At 37.5% G+C, this 24,672-nt stretch overlaps 1 protein-coding gene across 2 annotated transcripts in view; it reads right to left on the bottom strand.

The window, feature by feature from the left end:
* The window catches only part of ZFAND3 (zinc finger AN1-type containing 3), a 320,114-nt gene that overhangs the window by 252,156 nt on the left and 43,286 nt on the right, over positions 1–24,672 (bottom strand). The gene's annotated exons all lie outside the window — the stretch shown is intronic.

Below are 24,672 nucleotides of genomic sequence, written 5' to 3' on the forward strand. Positions count from 1 at the left end.
CACAAAATCCGCTTTTTTTTCCTGTGGCCCCAGCCATAGCACCAGGGGAGAAATGAAGACTGGTCTAGGACTGTATGGCATCCACTGTTCCTCTCTGCCAACAACTGGTGTAGATGTGGCTATGTAACTCAATTCTGGTAAATGAGACATAAAGGAAAGTTTCTGGAGGAGGGAGGTGGCAGAGGAGTTAACTTGGAAAAACTTTATTCTCTAATTATATAAAAGAGAGAAGAAGGAGAAATTCCTTTTTTCTCTTCCTCCTTCATTGTTTCTTCAAATGTCTTCACGTGAAGGGGGATACTTGCGGCTACAGTAGGCATTTTATAATCGTAATGGTTAGGACAAGCACACTGCAGAACTGCTGACTCTACCCTGGAACCACTGACTCCAGACTGCTTAAGTGAAATAACACATGTCTGTGCCGTTTAAGCCCACTACTCAAAGGGCGGTCCACAGACTACTATCAGACTACAAAGTGTGAGTTACTAGCCCACAAGGAGAAAAGTACAGAAGTCGAGAGCAAGCTTTCAGAAACTTTTTAGCAATTTTAATTCTCCCAATTTTAGTTGATGAAATATAGCTCTGCAAAAAGTTGAAATTAAAAAAAAAAAAACTGGCCCATCACAGAGTGGAAAAACATTTAAGTCACTTCTTTGGGGTATTAAGTTCACTTCACTTCACAAGTCACTAGGGACCAAAAACATCGGGGGACTTAGCATTATCCAAGAGAATGTAGTCTATACAAGTCCTCTTATATTCTCACCCATTCTGAAAGCAGTTCAGGTCAGTTGCTCAGTTGTGTCAGACTCTTTGTGACCCATGGACTGTAGCACAGCAGGCTTCCCAGTCCATCACCAACTCCCAGAGCTTGCTCAAACTCAGTGTCCACTGAGTCGGTGATGCCGTCCAACCATCTCATCCTCTGTCGTCCCCTTCTCCTGCCACCTTCAATCCTTCCCAGCATCAGGGTCTTTTCAAGTGAGTCAGTACCTCACATCAGGTGGCCAAAGTACTGGAGTTTCAAGTTCAACATCAGTCCTTCCAATGAATACTCAGGACTGATTTCCTTTAGGATCGACTGGTTGGATCTCCTTGCAGTCCAAGGGACTCTCAAGAGTCTTCTCCAACACCACAGTTCAAAAGCATCAATTCTTCGGTACCCAGCTTTCTTTATGGTCCAACTCTCAAGTCCATACACGATTATTGGAAAACCATAGCTTTGACTAGACAGACCTTTGTTGGCAAAGTAATGTCTGCTTTTTAATATGCTGTCTAGGTTGGTCATAACTTTTCTCTCAAGGAGCAAGCATCTTTTAATTTCATGGCTGCAGTCACATCTGCAGTGATTTTGGAGCCCCAAAAAATAAAGTCTGTCACTGTTTCCATTGTTTCCCCATCTATTTGCCATGAAGTGATGTGATGTGAAGTGATTCCATGAAGGAGTACATCAAGGCTGTTATTATCGTCACCCTGCTTATTTAACTTATATACAGAGTACATCATGAGAAATGCTGGACTGGATGAAGCACAAGCTGGAATCAAGATTGCCGGGAGAACTATCAATAACCTCAGCTATGTAGATGACACCACACTCGTGGCAGAAAGTGAAGAACTAAAGAGCCTCTTGATAAAAGTGAAAGAGGAGAGTGAAAACACTGTCTTAAAACTCAACATTCAGAAAACTAAGATCATGGCATCTGGCCCCATCACTTCATTTTAAAAGCAACCTTTCTGCAAATAAAACTTACCAAGTGAAATTAAACAAAAATAGAAATGAACATGATCTGGAGAAGGGCACTTTGGTCTCTCATCTAATCATAATTTCTAAGAATTACAGAGCACTGTGCAAAAGGGAAGTCATGTAAGAAAATTCAATGCACATACAATCCAAATGACATGAAAAAATTAATCTCCAAAAGAATAAAGCATAAATGATTGGATCATTATGCATTCCTACTGATGCCATAATTATGCAGCTACATTTCAGATGTTAATTCTCTTTAGAATATAATATTATCTGACTTCATTAAACTAGTCCAGAGCTCAGCTGAGCTGATCAATTACAGGTTCAGAGACTGAGCTATGTGACATTCAAACTTGACAGTCTTGCTTTTAAAAAAAGTTAATGCACAATGGAAAACTTTTTTTTTACTCATCTACTACAACTTTTCCAAATCACAATCTACAAAAATATTTAATCATACTCCGAGATAAAAAAGCTGCAGCACACGTATGAAAAATTTATAGCTGGAGACTGAGAAAACTAGTTTCACCAGGTAGATGTAACACCATTAAGAAAATAACTTATGGTTCCACCCTATAGTTTTTTTCTGTTAAATAAACCAGGAAAACAGCTTTCCCAGGTGGCACTAGTGATAAAGAATCTGCCTGCCAATGCAGGAGACACAAGAGATGGTTCGATCCCTGGTTCTGGAAGATCCCCTGGAGTAGGAAATGGCACCTGACTCCAATATTCTTGCCTGGAAAATTCCATGGGCAGAGAAACCTGGTGAGCTACATACAGTCCATGGGGCTGCAAGAGAGTGGACGTGACGGGGTGAACGAGCACACGACACACACACTGGAAGACACAGAAGAGGCGGCTGTGAACACCTTCTTAGCAAAGTCAAAACTGACAGCATAAAAGCAGACATGGCAGCACAAAGGAAAGCCCAACTACACGAGATGGAACGCCCTCACAGCACTCGTCGAGGCCATTTGCTTTCCAAAAGGCTAAATATTAATTTCTCAAAAAATATGCCGGATTCCGTATCAATAGCTAAAAGAGCTTGTCCTGAAATTATGGGTATATTAACAAACATCTTAACAGCCTTAGATTAATTCAATGATTAAATGCTTAACTACTAAACAAGGCAACCATATTTTTGGCAAAAATTATGGAATCTGCATCTAGTACCAAATAGATACCAATCTACACAGAAACAAAACTAAATCACAATTGTATTCAAATTGCCTTGGACTTGAACTATCAACAAGATACTTTTCCCCACTCCAAGGGTGGGGATGTAATCCACATAGAAGTGAATATTTATCTTTTAGAAAAAGGTATTAGAATAAAGATCTCACATTCGTAAGGCACATATGAAGCATGCTACAGCGATGGCAGGAGCAGTGAGAAGATAAACATACACAACTAGGAGCAACATATAAAGACTTTATAAAAGCAGAAAACTGTAAAAATACTGTCAAAAATCAGTTTTATACATGTTATAATTGTGCATAAAACTGGCAAATATAAGTTATTTACTGATATTTAAAAAGCACATAGAATAGCATGCACAGTTTTATTTAAGGCTTTTAATGTCATTAAATTGAGAGGGAGTCTAAACCACAGACAAGATTCTTTCATCAGAGAGTACAATTTAAGGTGGGTTTTTTTCCTTTTAACCACAAGTTCATTCCCAACACCGTAAGTTCCAATTTGGTTATGACTTTCTCATAATATACATTAAGGTTAACTTGTTTAAAAGATAGATTAATTTTTTAAATAATCCTGATACATAGCAAATGTTTTAGTTGGTACAAAGTACTAAAGATTTTTATTTTAAAGAAGAAAGTCATGATGATTACATATTTAATACAGATTCTTAACACATGACAAGAACAATAAATGCATTTCTTTTAAACTATGAAGTAACTCTGATGTACATTTTTTACAAGAGAATTACTTCCATTACTCTGCAATTTCACTGCTTTCCAATCCAAGAACAAAATCTATACCTAAGAATGAAGCCTAAAAGAAAAACAAAAGGGGCTTGTTTCACCACATCACCACACTTCCTCCTTCATTAAAACTTTCTTTATGCTTTATAATTTTCAATGACAGAATAAATTACCAGATAAAAGAACAGAAGCATAATCTAAGGCCAACAGCTTCTTGATTTTAACTGTTATAAACAAGGAATTACTTGCAGCACGTACATGGGTATTCATAACAACATATACCAAGCCAAGGTAAACTCTGCAATTGAGCAGAAGTCTGCTGAAGAGATCCATGTGAAATGGTGGGTCCTTTCCAGGCTATGCGCTCCTGGTGGCTCAGACAGTAAAGAATCCACCTGCAATGCTGAGACCTGGTTCAACCCCTAAGGTGGGACACTCTCCTGGAGAAGGGAATGGCAATCCACTCCAGTATTCTTGCCTAGAAAGTTCCATAGAGAGAGGAGCCTGGTGGGCTACAGTCCACAGGGTCACAAAGAGTCAGACACGACTGAGCGACTAACACTTTCACTTTCACTCCATGCTATGATAATGAAAAGTTTCCTCCAACTTCAGTCCTGCCCAACATGAACTGTTTCAGGATTCAATCAAAGCAACTAGGTTTGTATTTTAACAGGACAAGTCTAAATTTCTAAGTGTTCACAGAAGAAAGAGAGGCCCATAAATGTTTAAGGGACCTGTCTAATATCATATTACTCCTCAATTAAAACCCAGCATCAGTCTGTTAACTAGTTTGGTTGTGGTACTCAAGAGTGAATTTCAGCATATTCTTTAGACTTGTAAGATATTTTTTCAACATCCCAAACAACTCAATTATGTTCAGAACTAAAAAAAAATGAGTTATCATGCCATGAAAAGACATGGAGAAACCTTAAAGGAGTACTATGAAGTGAACGAATCCAATGCGAAAAGACTCCAACCTGTATGATTCCAAATATATGACATTGTAGAAAACTCAAAACTATGGGACAGCAAAAGGATGGAGAGTTCCCAGGGGCTGAGGTGGAGAATGGGATAAAAAAGCAGAGCACATAAAATTTTAGGGCAATGAAAATACTCTGTATGTTACAGTGATGAACAGATGTTGTTACATTTGTCCACACCCACAGGAAGTACCACACCAAGAGTGAAGGCTAATATAAACTGTGGGTCTGGGGTATATATGAGGTGTCAACACAGGTTCATCAGCTGCAACAAAGGGATTCAGCTGGGTGATGCTGATTATGGGCGAGGCTATACATATGTGAGGGCAGAACTATATGGGAAATTTCTATAACTTCCTTTCAATTTTTCTATGAACCTAAAACTGCTCTTAAAAAATAAAACATTTGCTCAACTGCTTTTGCTCAGAACGTTAAAGACTTTGTTTTTTACAAACAAATTACATGTCCTAATCTTAACAAGTATCCCCTCCTTGGCAAAGGAACAGGACTAGACTAAGAGGGCTGCACAAGTATCTCATTTGATCACTGCCCCTCAGTGAACAGAATCTGAAGAGTCTATGGTTAAACGCTTAATTTGGCCATCCCATAACAAGAGGAAACAAGAAACCACTGCCAGTACAAACAGCTTTTAACATTTTTAACTAATTCAGTGTTATTAACCTAAGTTCATGGTTGTTCCTTTCTATTTCAGAGGAAACACAAGGAGGAACACTTTTGTTAACACTGGCCCTACATTAAAATACCTAAACACACAACTGGCTTGTCATTGAAAAGGACACTATCTTTGCATTAGCCATGCTTTAGAGTACCTGGAAAATTAACACTGGGCACATTTCTACTGCATCAGCAGTGAAATTAAATTGGCTATTAGGAAGCAAAAAGAACAAAACTGAACTGACATACACCACTTGTACCCCAATGACCTGAAGTGTTAATGCAATTTATCCAGGGACATTTTTGAACTTATATAACCATATACCAGCATCCAGATGAATAATTTTTTAAACTACATCTGTTGAAATTCTAAATACAGTCTTCAATCCCATCCGTCTCAACCCTCAACCCCTACAGTCCTTGCTCTTTCAACACAGAATCTCTTCTTTCAAACCCTAAGAAACCAGGAACAAAAATCTCAATGAAAGTTCAAAAGACTTAAAATTCTTGTTTCTACCCCTTAGGGGTCACTACTATGTTCAAAACCCTATATCATGGGTACCTTTTGGCTAAGGAGATTGGAAAACAGCAAAACCCCAGCAGCCCAACTGTTTTCTTTTCATATTAGTGAACGGCGGAACCTGTGGAGGAGGAAAAGATCTAGCCTGCCCCAGAGCTAACAGCCTCCCTCCTGGTACCTGTCGCTTGCCTAAACAGAAAGATACAACAAGCAACCAAATCTAGATCTCTGGCATCACTTAACAGGACATTAACAATGACTCTGACAGTCTGGCCAGCCACCGCCCAGCTCTGTAATAATTTAGCTCTCATAATCCCAGCCCACCCCTGCAGGCTACCTCCTACGACACACTAGCGCACAAAAGTAGGGGATCTAATAAGGAACTTTCAAAAGGATTTAAGATGAAAGAGCAATTTATGATCTAAAACTATATACCTTTTTAAAAATACTTTCCATTAATGAATATATCCTTTATGAAAGATGTTTGCAGAGCTTAAAACATACCTGAAAAACTAAATTCTGAACAAATTATTTTAGGCAATTATTTTCTAAAAACTTGTAATACAGACATTTTTAATTCCTTTAAAAATTTTAGTTCAGAGGAGTTCTCTCATCCTGGAGGATTTTTCCAGCTTGATCTTCAGTTCCAAGTGGCTCATTCTAGTCAACTCTGGAACATCTCCAGTGAAAGATTCTCTCTGAACTCCCTCAGCAAGTTATTCCATTGTCTGACTGACCTCTCTGTCAGGTAAAATTTTAGCAGCAGATTAGGACATTTTTCTTTTTCAGTTCCAGAACAAAGTTGTTTTTAGATCAAAAAGAACTGCTGCAGCATCCCTGCTGACACAATAGGATAAAGCAAAGAAGAAAAGCACTGGTTAATACCACTCAGCTACTGGAGAGTTTATATCTAAAGCTTGAATATAGTTTTGAAATACGAAGCTTAAAGTAACATGGACAGCCAGAGTGTGTGGTTTTGCTGCTACATTTTTTTATATTAAATCCTTTAATAGCTATTTTGTCCATTCACCTTTCTGTTAATACCAAGAAAGGGGGAGAAAAACACATTTCATGTTGGTAAATGCTTTACTGACTTAACTCTTACCCGAACAAAAACGACCCATATCTCACAACCTCTAAAAGCTTCTGGGTTTTTTTTAAGCAAATATACAAAACATCACATGCAAAGGTTTTGCTTTTAATCCTTATAATACAGTCAGGAGCTAGCGCTAATGGTCTGCACCATGCACAGTCTGTTACACAACTCCCTCAAGAAATTCCAAATCAACATCTTTGAGGTGTCTTTGAGGTATAGTTTAAAATTAGTTCAAAGAATTAAATCAAATATATCCGGTAACAGTGTTATTTAATTTTTCATACCCAAACTCAGATTCGAAAGGATCTATTATATACAAGATATCATCTACCAATAATGAATTTACTACTATCCATATTTAGACAAAAAGCATGTTTATTCATCCACTTCATTCAGTCAGCTAAATACTCTTAAAATACTTGCTAAATACAGGCAAAACAAAGTTTCAGACCCACATATTTAACTACCTTTGATTATGCAGTTAATCCATTTAGTTGGGTGTTCTGATACAGGGAGATACATACATATTTGCTAATTACAGACAGAAAAGGTTGTGCTGAATATCCACAAGAAATAATTAACTATAGTATGCAAATCCATGAGGGTATCAAATAAAGATGGTTCCATTCAATCCTCCCTACTTTCTAAAATTCCATCTCCCATACAACCTCTAAGAAAACCACTTTTGCATCCGGAAATGAAAATTAAGAGGTAGAGCAGAAACCTGTTCTTGCTGGACCAAAGATCTGTGAAGCATCCTACCTCAAATAAAGACAATCTTTACAAGATGGTCCCAACCCATTCTCTCTGTCATTCTATCCAATCCCCGCTCCAAGGCGTAGTTTGCTAGGAATATAAGGCCAGCAATTACACAGATCATGAGGTTGAATGAAGAACAGCATGTTTCCTTAGCCTGATAGTCAACCACACAAGGGCTGGATGTGAGGGTTTCCCTTCCAAGTTCCTGACCCCAAATGTGACCAGCAAGGATGTCTGCTCCACTCACAATGTTAAATCAACACAATCAAACCTTGTTTATAGGATTATTTCAACAGACTGAGAAACGGTTATCTGGAGCAGCTACATGTCCTGAAGCAAAAATAAAACACTTTCCTAGCTCTTTAAGAACCTTATCAGGAACACTGGGGACTGAGTACTACCTATGCAGTGAATGAAGAAAATTCCCCTTTTTATTTCTCATTCCACCTCTGATTATAAAGTGTCTCTCCCTTGCCACTCCAAGAAATCTGACTAATCAGATCAGTACACACACTTCTGAGAAACTCAACTAATTCTCCCAAACATAACAGCTTGAAGTTGCTTCCTTTACTACTCTCAGCTTCAAAAAAATATCTACATAACTAGAAACAAAGGAAATAATCAATTCCCATGGCAATCTGGGACTCATATTAAATGAGAACATTACACTAAAGAATTTTTACCTTCACAAGCATGGGAAAAACATCAATGAAGCAATGCTTCCAAATGAGAAGTGATATGATTTGCCCATGCTCAGGCTAAACAATAAAAATCATCACTGTATTTATTACCACTGAAAAAAGGATGACATACTGTCAAGAACGTCATTAAAATACATATACCATTCAACACCTACACAAAACTCTCCACCCTCCTTCCACATGCATGAAGTGCTTGCATAAATATACAACATTAAAACCCAAGATCCATGTGTCACTCAAGGATATGAATGCTGCAGGCACGGAATTAATTAGTACATTTCGAGAGTTTCCACAATGAAGCAGGAATTTCTTCAAAGAAAAGGAATTTAATAAATATGCATAAATAACTAAATATCTACAGTAACCTACTTCAATAAGCCAATTGATATGCGTGTGCATTTTAATCTCAGAAACAAGTCCAAAAGATCATGCAATGACCACCCCACTCCAGGCCAACGGAGATGGCCCTCTAACCACAATAATATTTTTGCATGAATATGTGCATAAGAGGCTCACTTCTCTTTCTACCACACTCCAAAATGCCCTTTGCCTCTATCTTAAACAGGCACACATTGTAACTGACCACTGTTTTTTTTTTTCTTTGTAACTGACCACTGTTCTTTACAGACCTTTGGAGGTTAATATGAGAGACTGACCAAAGATAAAATTAACTATCTACTTACGGCCTCAAAAGAACCACACTGTTTTAACGTGCATTAAACAAATATAAGAACTGCTACAATAAGAACATATTCTAAAACTACAGTCTTTGACATACAACAGGGATAAGACCCTTCCTTTTCTGTATTTTCTTCCATAGCTTATCACCACAACCGAAAAGTGTCTATTTTAAAACCTTTCTAGGTAACAACCTAGAGGGGTGGGAAGGGGTGGGAGGTGGGAGGGAGGCTCAAGAAGGAGCGGACGTATGTGTACCTATGACTGATTCATGGTGATGCACAGCAGAAACCAAAGCAGTACTGGAAAGCAATTATCCTTCAATTAAAAATAAACTTTAAAAAATAAATAAAACCTTTCTAGGGCTTCCCTGGTGGTCCAGTGGTTAAGAATCTTCCTGCCAATGCAGGAGACATGGGTTCCATCCCCGGTCTGGGAAGATTCCACATGCCTCAAGGAAACTACACCTGTGAGCTGCAACTACTGAGTCCACTTTTCTAGAGCCCATGTTCCCCCACCACGAGAAGCCCGCACACCACAACAGAGGAGCCCCTGCTCGCTGCAAATGGAGAAAGCCTGCATGCAGCAACAAAGACCCAGAGCAGCCAAATAAATAAATCTTTTAAAAAACAAAAATAATTTTAAAAAAACCTTTCTAGAGCTACTTGTTCTGCTGTAATACTGACAGAGATGCCTTCTCATACCACTAAGACATTGACAAGAAGTCCTTCACCTACTCAGGAGTTATTAGCAACTCTACTTGATAGCTTATATCAAGAAATAATAAAGAATGGTTTATTACTAAAGTTAAAGGAAGAAACAAATCAGCACCCAGAGGATTCTAAAAGCTGTCAGGGAAATGAAAACAAAATCTGGATAACTGATAACCTGAATTGATTTCGTTTCTGCTGTGCCTTCCCCATCTTTATATTAACCCAATTTACAATAATCAATTTCCTTTATCTTCCATCTCACCTTTTCCCATTAGGTTACACATGCTAAACCAGCAAATTTCCAAATATTCAAGAAATAAAAAACTTTTTAAAATGACATCTTACAAAGAATATGAATATAAAACTGAAAAAAGAAGTCTTCTAAGGTAAAAATATTTTCTAAGTTCAAATGTGAAGCCTTCGTACACTATAAAGTTAACTACTGAAAAAAAAAAAAAACAACAACAAACCGCTAAAGATTAACATACACTGAAATCAAGGATTATAAGGATCATATACTGATACTAAAATACTATACAAACAAGACTATGTAGACGGCAATTAAGAAAATACTGACTCAAACACTTAAAATTGCTAATGCTAATTGGTTTTTATTTTAAACAGGTCACCTCAGAGCCTTGAAAGTCGCACAGTTGTGTCCGACTCTTTGCGGCCCCATGGACTATACAGTTCGTGGATTTCTCCAGGCCAGAATACTGGAGTGGGAAGACTTTCCCTTCTCCAGGGGATCTTCCCAACCCAGGGATCGAACCTAGCTCTCCCACATTGCAGGCGGATTCTTGACCAGCTGAGCCATAAGGGATGTGCTTTAAACACAGATGACGAGACCCACACAAAAATGACAGCACAGGTGCAACAATTAATGCATTAGTGGTAACTGACACATTAAAACTGAGTACATGTTTAAAATAATTTCTGATCAAATGTTTACAAAAGCCATTAAAAAGTACCTCCACAGAACACTAAGCAACTATTTCAAATGCTCTAAGCCACAGTCTACTACATTATAGCTCTGAACCACCTCACAGAAACATCTGCAAAGGAGAAGCAGGGACAGGGGGCAGGGACAGGATTTATTCCTTCTAAAATTAAAAATACTAAAATGATTATTTGACCCTGAGCTCTATGTCTAAGAAGATATAATCCTATACTCCAGTATATCACTATATACTGCTGTCCTTCATATTCAAAGATGAAACTGGTGACTGTTCCTCTAGTAAACCTGAGTTCACTAGATTAGCAATCTCACCCAAAGACATGCTGGAAAATCCCACAGGTAAAAACTCTGCCCCATGCAGATAAGCCAAGGACCAACAAGGCAGCCAGTTGGCCAAGCTCAGCCCACCATTTATTTTTTAATGACCCACAACTAAGAATGATGTCATAAATTGAATTGTATCACCACCACCCCCAAGAAAAGATACACTGAAATCTTAACCTCCAATATCTCAGAATGTGGTCTTACTTGGGTACAGGGCCTCCACAGCGGTAATGGAGTTACAATGAGGCCATGAAGGTGGGCCCTAACACAGGGGGCCTGGGAGCGTGTGAAGTGGCACAGGGAGAGAGAACCACCCACAAGCCAAGGAGACAGGCAGATCCTCCCCTTCCCCTGAAAACATCCCTAAACACCTCATGTGCCAATACCTCCAGCACCCTGGGACAGTAAAGTTTTGCTGTCTAAGCCATCCAATTTCTGATAATTTGCTACAGCAGCCGGAGCAGACCAGTACAAATGGTTTGGTGTTTTGTTTTTTGTTTTCATTTCAAGCATTTGGGGAGGTGGCGGAAATCTAAGAATGTTATTCTGCAACATGTGAAAATTATACAATGTCACATTTCAGTGTTTCACTGGAACACAGTCACACTTCTTTACTTAAAACACTGCCTGCAACTGCTTCGGCACTGCAATGGCAGAGTTAAGTATCTGCAACAGAGACTATGTGAACTAAAATATTCACTCTCCAGTCCTCTCTAGAAAAGTTTCCCAATCTGAGATAACTTTTGTGGCACAAAGCATCACATCGTACAGTGCAGACGCACCCAGGAAGTTGTGATCATTTATCATGATCATTTATCATTATCATGCTATCATTTTCCATCTTTCTCAGCTGCTCTTCCCTTTCCTGTTTTTCTTCCAAAAATTAGTTACATCACACCCACTTTTCAAGGCTACTATGTATAGATTAAGTGATGGATAAGTGCATGTACTTCTTTAAGCTGTAAAATATAAACATATAAAGGTTATAAAATTTCAGCACACACAAGTTGTAACAAACAATTTTAAGGGCAATAACTTACATATTCCTGTACCATGAACCTGAGAAATCCATCAATGTTAGCAGATTTATGTAACTAATAAAGTTAGATAAATATGACTAAATAAAATAACCTCAATATGACTGTCAATAACAGACCCAAGAAGCATAACTACATAAATGATCCCACTAAAACTCAGTTAAGACTGAGCAAGCAAACAAGTGTTATATATTAATTAAGGCTGTGTCTGCCTTTTATTATCAAACTACCAATTTATCCTTCAAATACTAGGGGGGCTAGCACATGGAAAGAATGATAAATTGTGTCTGCAGTTTAGTTTCAATTTCCTAAAAGCTAAAACTTCCTAATATTCATTCATTCAAAAAAAATTAATTAGGTACTACTGCTATAATAAACTGTTTGGCAGCAGAGGATGAGATGATTAGATGGCATCACTGATTCAATGGACATGAAGCTGAGCAAATTCCGGGAGATAGTGAAGGACAGGGGAGCCTGGGGTGCTGCAGTCCATGGGGTCACAAAGAGTCAGACATGACTTAAGCAACTGAACATCAACAATCTACTATAGTTGAATAAAAAGGTCACATACCCTGTGATCCGATAATTCAATTACTTGCTACCATCTAACAGAATTGTATATACATGTATACCAAAAGACATGTAAAAGAATCTTCAAGCAGCACTTTTTTGAAACAGGCCCAAAATGGAAATAATCCAAATGCCCATTTTTTTTAATTCATTTATTTTAATTGGAGGCTAATTACTTTACAGTATTGTAGTGGTTTTTGCCATACATTGAAATGACTCAGCCATGGGTGTACATGTGTTCCCCATCCTGAACTCCCCTCCCCCAAATGCCCATTAATAGTTAAAGGGATAAATGAACTATCATATTCACACAATGAAATACTTTGCAGCAGTGAGAATGAATTTACTCCCACACACAACATGGAATAAAATAACAAATATTGTGACAAAAAGCAAGATATACGAGTAACAACATTTTTTGGCTGTGCCACATAGCTTGCAAAATCTTAACCTCCCCGACCAGTGATCGAACCCAGGTTCCAGCAGTGAAAATGCCAGTTCTAACTACTGAACAACCCAGGAATTCCCAGGAGTGGCTACTTAGGAGAGGCGGGTGGGAATGGTGATTGGGAAGAAAGGCATGAAAGGGACTTCAAAGGTGATGGCAATGTTCTATTTCGCTCTGTTAAGTCATGTCCAATTTGTAAAGGCACAATGAGCTATAGAGTTATGACTGGTACAGTGTGCTGTATGATGTATCATACCTCAAGAAAATGGTTAACCAAAAACTTATGTTCCAATTCAGAAGCTGCTTCCTAAGATTGCTGGAACTAAACATATTCCCACTGGACTAACTCTCCCAATGATAACTATAAACTCTGGACAAAATAGAAAAAGTGCCTTCAGAGAGCAATCAAAAGCAGACAAACACTTTAAGAAGGTCACTGGAAAAAGGGAGATAGCACTGACAAAGTTTTCTTTTGAACAAAATGAACTGGAATGAAGAACCAGAGGATAGAGTTCAGAGTGATCCCACCAGGTAGAAATTGAGGATGAATCAAGGAAAGGAGAAAAGCCACAAAGGGAGAGGTCCAGAGTCTACATATAATACTGGTAATATATGTTTATTGTATAAACATATAATTTCTGACTGAACCCTGAAATATGTATGTATGGAACAGACTACAAACATCCCAGATAAGACTAGAAACTGAATACAGAGCTAAACTGTCAACCACAATTCTGGATAATTTGTAGTTCAACGCCATTCTACTAAAGCAGAACCAATATTCTTTGCAAGTACAAAAAGGATTCAGAATTTCTACAATGAATTGGTAACCTCCAGGATGCAATTCCAAATTACTATAATTCAAAGAGGGAAACATGCTCCACAGAAGACAACCAATGGAGACCAACACCAACATAACATGGGTACTATAATTAGTAAAGAATTGTTTAAACTACCTTTACCAACATTTATAGTGTTAACATCTTACATAACCCTTATACAGTTATGTGCTGTGCTGAGTCACTCAGTCATGTCCAACTCTTCGTGATCCCATGGACTGCAGCCCACCAGGTTCCTCTGCCATGGGGATTCTCCAGGCAAGAACACTGGGGTGAGTTGCCATGCCCTCTTCCAGGGGATCTTCCCCACCCAGGGACCGAACCCAGGTCTCCCACACTGCAGGAGGATTCTTTACCATCTGAGCCACCAGGGAAGCCCTTATACAACTATAGCAAGCAGTAAATTAATGTGTGTTAGTTGATTAGTTCTGTCCAACTCTTTGCGACCCCATGGACTACAGCTCATCAGGCTTCTCTGTCCATGGAATTCTCCAAGGAAGAATACTGGAGTGGATTGCCATTTCTTTCTCCAGGGGATCTGCCCGACCCAGGGATCGAACCCGGCTCTCCTGCATTGCAGGCAAATTCTTTACCATCTGAGCTACCACAAAACTATTCATTTACAAACCTTATGTGCATTCTGTCAATCAATCCACTAATGTCCTTTTTTGGACCTAGCATCTAACTCAAGAACCCACATGGCCTTTAATTATCATGTACTGTTAGTCTACTCCAATCTGAGGTCATTTCCTTTATAGACAAGAATTTAATTAATTTATTTATTTAATTGGAGGACAATTTCTTTACAACATTGTGGTAGTTTTGCCATACACTGACATGAATCAGTCACAGGTGCACACGTGTTCCCCCACCCTGAAGCCCCTCATCCCTCCGGGTTGTCCCAGAGCACCAGCTCTGAGTGCCCTGCTTCATGCATCGAACTTGCACTGGCCATCTATTTTACATATGGTAATATACATGTTTCAATGCTATTCTCTCAAATCATCCCACCCTTACCTTCTTGGACATAGTCCAAAAGTCTGTTCTTTACATCTGTGTCTCTTTTGCTGTCTTGCATATAGGATCGTCATTACCATTCTTTTAAATTCCATATATACACATTAATATACTGTATTGGTGCTTCTCTTTCTGACTTCACTCTATAATAGGCTCCAGTTTCATCCACCTCATTAGAACTGACTCAAGTAAGTTCTTCTTCATAGCTGAGTAATATTCCATTGTGTATATGTACCACAACCTCCTTATCTATGCATCTGCTGATGGAAATCTAGGCTGCTTCTATGCCCTAGCTATTGTAAACACTGCTGTGATAAATACTGGGGTAATGGCAATCCACTCCAGTATTTTTGCCTACAGAATCCCATGGACAGAGGAGCCTGGCGGGCTACAGTCTATGGGATTGCAAAGAACTGGATAAGACTGAGCAACTAATACAACACTACACGTTAGACAAGAATTTTAAAAGCAGCTACTATGACCATAAATAAGAATTAAAGAGGAAGATATGCTCACAACAAATAGGAAACCTAAGCAGAGGTAGAAACTCTTTCAAAAAATGCAAATTTTAGAATGAAAAATAAAATAATCTGAAATGAAAATATTCATCAGATACAGACTAAAGACAGGTCAGTACACTTGAAAATCAATAGCAATTACCCAATCTGAATAGAGAGGAAAAAAACAAAAAGAAAAGTGAACAGTTATCTATGCAACAAGTATAACTAGACTTCTGTAATCAGGAGAGAAAGAATGAACCCAAAAAAATATCAGAAAACATAATGGCTGAAAATTTCCCAAATGGAGTTTAAGATGGAAATTTATAGATTCTGGAGTTCAATGAACCACAAACAGAGAGAATACAAAGAAAATACGTAAACATCTAACTGTCAGCAAGCAAAAATAAAAAGTATTGAAATAGCCAAAGAAAAATGATAAATCACAAAAATATGAATTACTGCTGACAAAAAAAAAGTGGAGGCCAAAAGACAGTAAAAGGATCTTTTAAATGCTAAAAGAAAAAAATATCTGACAACCCAGAATTCTATATTCAGCAGAAATATCCTTCAGAATGAAGACAAAATAAAAATATTAGAGAAAAACAAAGAGAATGCATCACCAGCAGGCCGAGAACAAATGCTAAAGGAAGTTCACTTAGCAGAAGGCAAATGATACAAGACAGAATCTCTAATCTTCAAAAAGAAATGAAAAGCACAGGAAATGGTAACTCTGTGGGTAAACGTAAGATTTTCTCTTAATTTCCTTAATCATATGTGACTTTTTAAAATATTAAGTAGCATACAACTAATAACTAATGGGTCAAAGAATTAATGAAGGAAATTTAGAATATTTCTGAGAAGAATGAAAATGAAAACCTAACATATTAAAGCTTCTGGGATACAGCTAGAGCAAATCCATAAGGAAACTGGTATCTGTAACTAACTACAACTTTTTAAAAAAATGTCAATTCTATAATCTAATCTTTCATCTTAAACTCTAGAAAGAGAGCAGCAAACAAAATGAGGCCCAAAGCAAGCGAAAGGGGAAAAAAGTTAAGATCAAAGCAAAAACCAATGAAGAAGAAAAATAGAGGGGGAAAAAAACAAAATAATGAAATAAAGGTGGTACCTTGAAAATATTTTTTAATGTCTTTTCCTAAACTGACCAAGGAGAGAGAAAAATCAAGTACTAAAATCAGGAATGAAAGGGAGACATCACTTGCCCACCTTTCAGAAATAAAACCAATCAGAAAGGAATAGTAACTTAGAAAAAACTATGCCAACAAGGTAGGTAATTTAGGTGAAATGAACAAATTCCTAGAAAGAAACAAACTACCAAAACCATCTCAAGAAAAAACAGAAAATCTGAATATATCTACAGGGAAAAGATTCAATTCTTTCCCAAAAAGAAAAGCCAGGCCCTGACTGCCTCACTGGAGAATTCTACCAAACATTTAAAGGAAAATTAAGACCAATTCTTCACAGACTTTTCTCCCAAAAGGGAAGAGAGAACACAGCCCAACTTACACTGAAGCTAGCATTACCGTGAGCCAAAATCAGATAAAGATATCACATACACACACACAAAAAAAAACTACAGCCCAGTATTCCTACGACTACAAACATTAAAATCTTCAACAAAATACAAACCAAATACACAAAAAAAGCATTCACACTCTGACAAACTGAGATTTATCCAAGGACAGTTAAGTTTTAACACTTAAAATCAATTAATGTAATATACCATGTTAATAGAATCAAGGCCAAAAACCCATATGATCATCTCAATAAACAAAAAAAAAATACCATACGCACACAAAACCCCCCAAAAGTAATCACAAACCTAAATATGAATTAAAAATTTAATAAAACTCTCAGAAGAAAACTTAGGTACAATCCTATGACCATGGATTAAGCAATGGTTTCTTAAATATGGCACCAAAAAGCACAAGCAAAAGATAAATTAGGTTCATCAAAACTTAAAACTTCTATGTTGCATACAATCAATAGAGTGAAAAGACAACTCACATGATTAAAAAAAATTTTGGAAATCATGTATCTGCAAAGGTACTTGTATCCAGAATATACAAGAAAGTATTACAACTCAGTAAGATGACAGATAATCCAATTTTAAAATGTGTAAAAAACAGACATTCCTCCAAAAAGATATACAAATGGCCAATAGGCAAGTGAAAATATGTTCAACATCATTATCCATTAGCAAACAAAACACAATGAGATTGCTGCTATGATGGTTATAATCATAAAGGCAAGATAATATCAAATGCTGCTAACAATGCAAAAAACGAACCATCACACATTGCTGTCTGAAATGAACAATGATATGGCCAGTTTGGAAAGGAATCTGGCAATCCCTCAAGAAGCCACACACATCCACACAAAACTTCTATTCAAACATTCATAGAAGCATTACTTATAACAGTCAAAAAAATAAACTGATCTATGATAAACAAAAAGTAGCATAAACCACATAATGGACAAAATTCTTCAACAAAAAGGAATGAGTACTAGTACATAGCACGGCTGAACCTTGCAAACATTCTGTTAAGGTAAAGCAGCCAGATGTAAAAGACCATATACTTTATCATTCCATTTATATGAAAAGGTAGGAATGGCAAAATCTACAGACAGAATTCAGATGAGTAGTTGCTTAGAGTGAGGGCAAGGGATGGGTGGGAAAGGGGAGCGACTGTTAACATCACTTCTCTTAGGGGTAGCAAAACTATCCTAGAATTACATTGTGGTAATAGCTGTACAAACCTGTGAACATACTAAAAACCACTGCATTAAACACTTGAAATTGGTGATGTGTACTGCATTGCTATGTGAATTATACCTCCAGAAAATACACAGCAAACATGCCAATAAACTAAAGTAAAATTCTAAAAATGTTCAAGAAACAGGGAAAGATAAAGAAAGGAACAAAAGAGTTGGAACAAATAAAACAAATATTAAAACAGCAGACCTAAATCCAATCATATCAACAATTACATTAAATGTTAATGGAATAAGCACTCTAGTTAAAAGGCAGATATTGAACAAATGCATTTTTAAAAACAAGAACTAAATGCATGCTGTCTACAAGAGAGATACCCTAAATACTAAGGACCAGAAAAGCTGAAAGTAAGAGGACGCTAAAGGATGAGCCAAATAAGTAAAAAACATAAGGCTCAGTGGCTACATTCCTTTCAGAGGAAAGTCAAACCTTATTACCAGAGAAAGAGGGACATTTCATAAAGATAAAAAGGTCAATTCATCAGGAAAAAAAATGACAATATGGGCCTAATACTAAGATGTCAAAATATATAAAGTAAAAGCCTGCAGAATTTTAATAACAGAAAGACAAATCCACATAGTTGGAGATTTTAATACTCCTCAGCAACTGATAAACAAAACCAATAATACAAAAGGCCCAAAAACACTACCAATACCCTTGAACTAACTGACATTTATAGAACACTGTATCAACAACTACAAAATACACATTCATCAATTCCAGCACATTTCTGAATAATCTATTGATTTTTTAAAAAAACACAAATGAAATCAGGAAATACTTTAACCCAACTCAAAATAAAAATACAATATACCAAAATTTGTGGCATTTTGCTAAAGCAGTACTGTGAGAAAAAGTTACACTTTTAAACGCCCAAATTTGAGAAGAAATACTCCCAAGAAGGTAGAAAAACAGCAAAGAAAATCTAAAGAAATAAAGGAGCCAAAACCAGCATAGCAGAAAAACAAAGAAAATAAAAGAAAATTAGAATTTTTTCACAAAGATTAGCCAAAATTGATAAATACCTATTTACCAATATTAGAAATGAAACAGGCAATACCACTGTAGACTTTACATATATTAACTGAATAATAAGGACAATGAACAACTTTATGCCAATAAATCTGACAACTAAGATGAAAAGCACAAGTTCCGTGAGAAATACAACTTTTAGAAATGGACATAAATGTAGACTAAAATATTCTAAAGCCCTCACTCTATCAAAGAAACTGAATTCCTTATCAAATGAATTCTCCAAAAGAAACCACAAGCCCAGACGGTTTTACTGGCTAATTCTCTCAAATACTGAAGGAATAAGGCCAATGAACACAAACTCTTCTCAGAAAACAGAAGTAACATTTACCAACTCATTTTAAGGTCAACAAAACCAGATAAAGAAAACTTGATAAATACTCTTCACGAGCATATTTGCAAAAATTATTACCAATATACTAACAATCCATCAAGTTATTAAAAATATGACACATTACCAAATGAGGTTTATCCCAGAAATGTAACGGTTTTTTTTTTAACATTAAACAAACAACTCAACATCATGCACAGTATTCAATGCAGAAGAGATCTCTTTATCACAAAAATCTGATGTCCCTCTACTTTTCTCAAAACCGTCTGGTGACTCCCCAAACCTACATACAATACAGAAACTTTAACATAAAATGAAGGTTCGTAACACTGCCTCTGCTACCAACCGTGAATATGGATCTCACTCTCCAGCTGACTTCCGGGAATGTGGATCTCACACTCCAGCTGCGCTCAGGGAATGTGGATCTCTCACTCTAGCTACACTCCAGGAATGTGGATCTCTCACTCCAGCTGCGCTCAGGGAATGTGGATCTCTCACTCTAGCTACACTCCGGGAATGTGGATCTCTCACTCTAGCTACACTCCGGGAATGTGGATCTCTCAACTCTAGCTACACTCCGGGAATGTGGATCTCTCACTCCAGCTCCCCTGACTGCGCCCTCTGCTAGGAAGTGGCACTCCCTCTCCTTCCTTTCACTCTCAAATTCCAAACCTCCACCCTTAGCTGAGTTCCTCTGAAAGCCTTCCTGACTTCATCAGGTTGATATCATTACTTCTCTCTCTACATTCCCACTGTATCTTCTACAGTCTTCAATTGTAGTAGATATTACCATTATTTCTTTGTCTGTCTCTCTATCCAACTACCACCTACGGTTAAGTCTCTTCAGTTGTGTCTTGACTCTTTGCAACCCCATGGACTGTAGCCCACCAGGCTCCTCTGCCCACAGGATTCTCCAGGCTAGAATACCGGAGTGAGTTGCCAAGCCCTCCTCCAGGGGACCTTCCCGACCCCCGAGACTGAACCCACCTCTCTTAAGTCTCCTGCATTTAGTAGGCAGGATCTTTACCACAAGCACCATCTGGGAAACCCTCAGTCGTCACAGCAGAAGCCAAACCTTTTCACCACACTAACAGAATAAAGAATGAAAATCATACGATCATTTCAACAGATACAGAAAAATCATCTGACAGAAGACAATATGCACGTGTGCAGAAAAAACTCTCAGAAAATCAATAACTAACGAACATGTCAATATAGGCATCCAAGACAAAGTCATATACTTAACTTCCAAGAAGTGCTAGCCTCAGTAGCAATATTCAACATTTATATATGCTTATTTATCTTCAATGGTCCTCCAAAAACCTTATTTTAAAAAAAAATTATTTTTTAAGTAGGGAGCTATTATCCTCTCAACTAGTATTAACAGCAACTCTGAATCAGAAAAGTTAAATCATACACCCAAGTAAGAAAGCCAGTGCAAGAATCCAGTCTTTGACTAAAAGTACTTTCCAACTATAGTATGCCATCTTGTCTAGGTGATTACAGCAAAGAGTGATCTATTCAAACAGCCATTATATTTCATTAGTTGATAAAACAGGGTAAGTAACACTAACATGGAATGAAAAAATTTTAAGCCCACAATAAAAAGAACCTAAAATCCCCTTTTCTCAAATGGCTGTGCCACAAAAAGAAAAGTGTCCAATGAATTGTCTCTAATATTTTTTCTTTAAAGGTCTAAAATGCAGCAGATAAACTGGTAATTCAAAGCCTTATCTGAATTTATATTTTTAATCTGATACTTGTCCATGCCTTAACTTAACAGCTGTCAGCTGGAAGCTGAGGCCCACAGCTCCGTAACAAAGAATCCAAAGTGACATGGCTACTTCTGAGTTTCTGTTTCCAATTCAAATGAATTTTTCATGCAGGAAAATATGAATGCTGTCTTAACATCTTTCCATCTGTGAAACACCCACAGCCAGCAAGTTCCACAGTGAGGTTGGATTTGCTTCTTTACTGCACAACATGCACTTCACTTCAAAGTACACAGGGAAACTCAAGTGTCTTCAAATAACCTGTCCACAAAACTACAAAAAAAAAAAAAAAGACAGGAAGAACTACCACCCAGCTGCCTACAGACCAGTCATTGCTATCTGTCTTTCTGTACTCCCTAAAGGTGAACATTTGACTTCAAGTCATCTGTCTAGGACAAAACACTAAACAATTAAAATAAGCCTTCTCCTTCTCCACAGGAGTCGTCTTCTGTGCCAACATCCCAGGCCCTTATAGAGCCCAAGTGTTTCATGATAACACAGTGCCCTTTATACACAAGTTCCTAAAAGGCTCGGTGAATTTCTTATCTGATCTTACTACTGTTGAGAGTCAGTGACCATGAGGTATCTCTCACTGAGTTTATTGTGACTGAAGTAAAAATGAAGACCTCTTTTCTCCAAGTGAGAAAAAATTCAAAGGTCTCCACATAATGCAGTAGACTACACCAGAGTCTCAGATATGTCTGTATTCAAAATGTCTCCTTTTAACAATATTTGGAAGTGTCCTATAAAAACCAGTGGGTGACCTAAATTTTTAATCAAGAAATCAACAAAATAGCTTTGTCATGATTACTTTATGGATAAGCCAGTAACTTCACACTTTAATTCCAACAAGAATTCGAAATGTTCAAGTTATGTCTTTAAAAATAAGCTCTTCTAAAATGTAATTTTTTCTTATTAATTATCTAAGAAAAAAGGAGAGGGTTATCAAGTTAATTTCAAACTCCCTGAAGTACCACTTGAATATTCATTGGAAGGACTGATGTTGACACTGAAGTTCCAATACTTTGGCCACCTGATGCAAAGAGCCAACTGATTGAAAAAGACCCTAAATACTGGACAAGATTGAGAGCAGGAGGAGAAGGGGGTGACAGAGGATTAAACAGTTGGATGGCATCACCAACTCAACAGATGAGTTTGAGCAAACTCTGGGAGATACTAAAGGACAGGGAAGTCAGACATGCCACAGTTCATAGGGTTGCAGAGAGGTGGACACAACTTAGCAATTGAACAACAACAATAAGTACAACATCATGTAACAACATTGAACAAACTATAGACTAATATTCCTAACTTCACAATATCACCCTCAAGTCTAATTTCAAGAAGAAATTTAAAACGTTCAAAAAATGATAATCCCAACCAATCACCTAACAAACATTTTCTGTAAAGTTCACCTCTAGCTGAATAATTCCAATCAACTGTCTCACTATCAGCATGGGGTTGGCAGAGCTGGTGCTGTCTCAAGGTTAAAGTTAAAAGCAGGCAGGAGCAGCCACTAGAGATTTTTGGCACTAAGGCACAGACCAGAAATGGAATAAAGCAGTCAAAGATTCAGGAAGACTGAAGAGTGAAAACCCAACTCCCAGTTTCATAGTCTGCACAGAAAAGACATTTTTGCACCCATTAAGTGAAGTCGCTCAGTCGTGTCCAACTCTTTGCGACCCCATGGACTGTGGCCCACCAGGCTCCTCCATCCATGGAACTTTCCAGGCAAGAATACTGGAGTGGGTTGCCATTTCCTTCTCCAGGGATCTTCCAAACTTAGGGATCAAACCTGGGTCTCCCGCATTGCAGGTGGATGCTTTACCATCTGAGCCACCCTCAAACACGATGAACCACATTATCTGTGAGCCATTCCTATTCAACCCTGCTTTCCATTCCCAATGGCAACTCCTGTCTCCTCAGAACCTTTAAATTCTTAACTGAATTATGAGGCCAATTTACTTTCTTCACTCAAACTGTTCAAACCACATCCCCAAGCCATAAAGTTCCATTTCACTTAAAATCTGTTAAAAGATAAACCACTACAGGTATTTTACAATTAATGTCAAACACACAGTTTCATCAAAAAGGGAAATCCTTCAGTTTAAAACAAAAGCTAAGACAATGCTTATTTGCAATTACAAATAGTGTTTTATTACCTGGGTTTAAAAAGCATAATTTCAACACAGAAAAAATTACATATATATGAAAACATTGAGAAGTCTTATTGTATATATGTTTTTAATTTTCTTGAATTGGTCCTCACACCAAAAAGGCTGTTCAACCGGTGTGCATGGTTGGTGCTAATATAAACTGGTGTAGCCACTGTGGAAACAGTATGGAGGTTACTCAAAAAATCAAAAATTGAACTACCATGTGAAACAGCAATTCCACTTCTGGGTATTTACCTGAAGGAAATAAAATAACTATCTTACAAAGATATCTGCACCCCCATGTTCACTGCAGCATTATTAGTAACTACCAGGACATGGAAACAACCTAAATCTGTATAAATGGATGAAAGGATACAGGAAGTGTTTTATAGATACCATGGAATATCATTCAGCCATGAGAAAGAAGGTATACCTGTTATCTGACACAACATGTATTGGCCTTAAAGACATTATGCTAAGTGAAATACGTGAGAGAGAGAAAGACAAATATTTTATGACATCACTTATCTGTGGAAACAAAAGAAAAAAAAAAAACAACTCAGATAGGAAGAAGCGACTAGTGGTTGCCAGAGGAGGGGGTGGGCAGCAGATGAAAGAGGTGGTAAAGGAGGTTAAAAGGTATAAACTTCCAGTTTAAGATAAGTCTGTCCTTGGGATGCAATGTATAGCATGGTTATTCTGTATTGTATACTTCAAAGTTGCTAAGAGAATAGATCTTGAAAGATCTCACCACAAGGGGGAAAAAATTATTGTAACTATGTTTGGTAATGGATTCGGAGCTTACTGCAGTGATCATTTCACAACATAAACATATATTAAGTCATTATGTCAATTATATCTCAGGTTTTTTTTAAAGGCCGTTCCACACAGATATAATACCCTTGACAATATGCTATATCCCTTCTCCTAACCATTCTTCATCACGTCCCACAGGGAAGAATCCTCAGGAAAATCTATAAACCTTCCCATGTAGAATCATGGTAACTATTTAACAGTTCTCATGTTTAATTAAGAAACTATCATATTGCTTGTCTTAGATCCCCAGATAAGTGTGCAATTATGGA

This window comes from Odocoileus virginianus, chromosome 27 (genome assembly GCF_023699985.2).
Source record: "Odocoileus virginianus isolate 20LAN1187 ecotype Illinois chromosome 27, Ovbor_1.2, whole genome shotgun sequence".
Taxonomy (NCBI): Eukaryota; Metazoa; Chordata; class Mammalia; order Artiodactyla; family Cervidae; genus Odocoileus; species Odocoileus virginianus.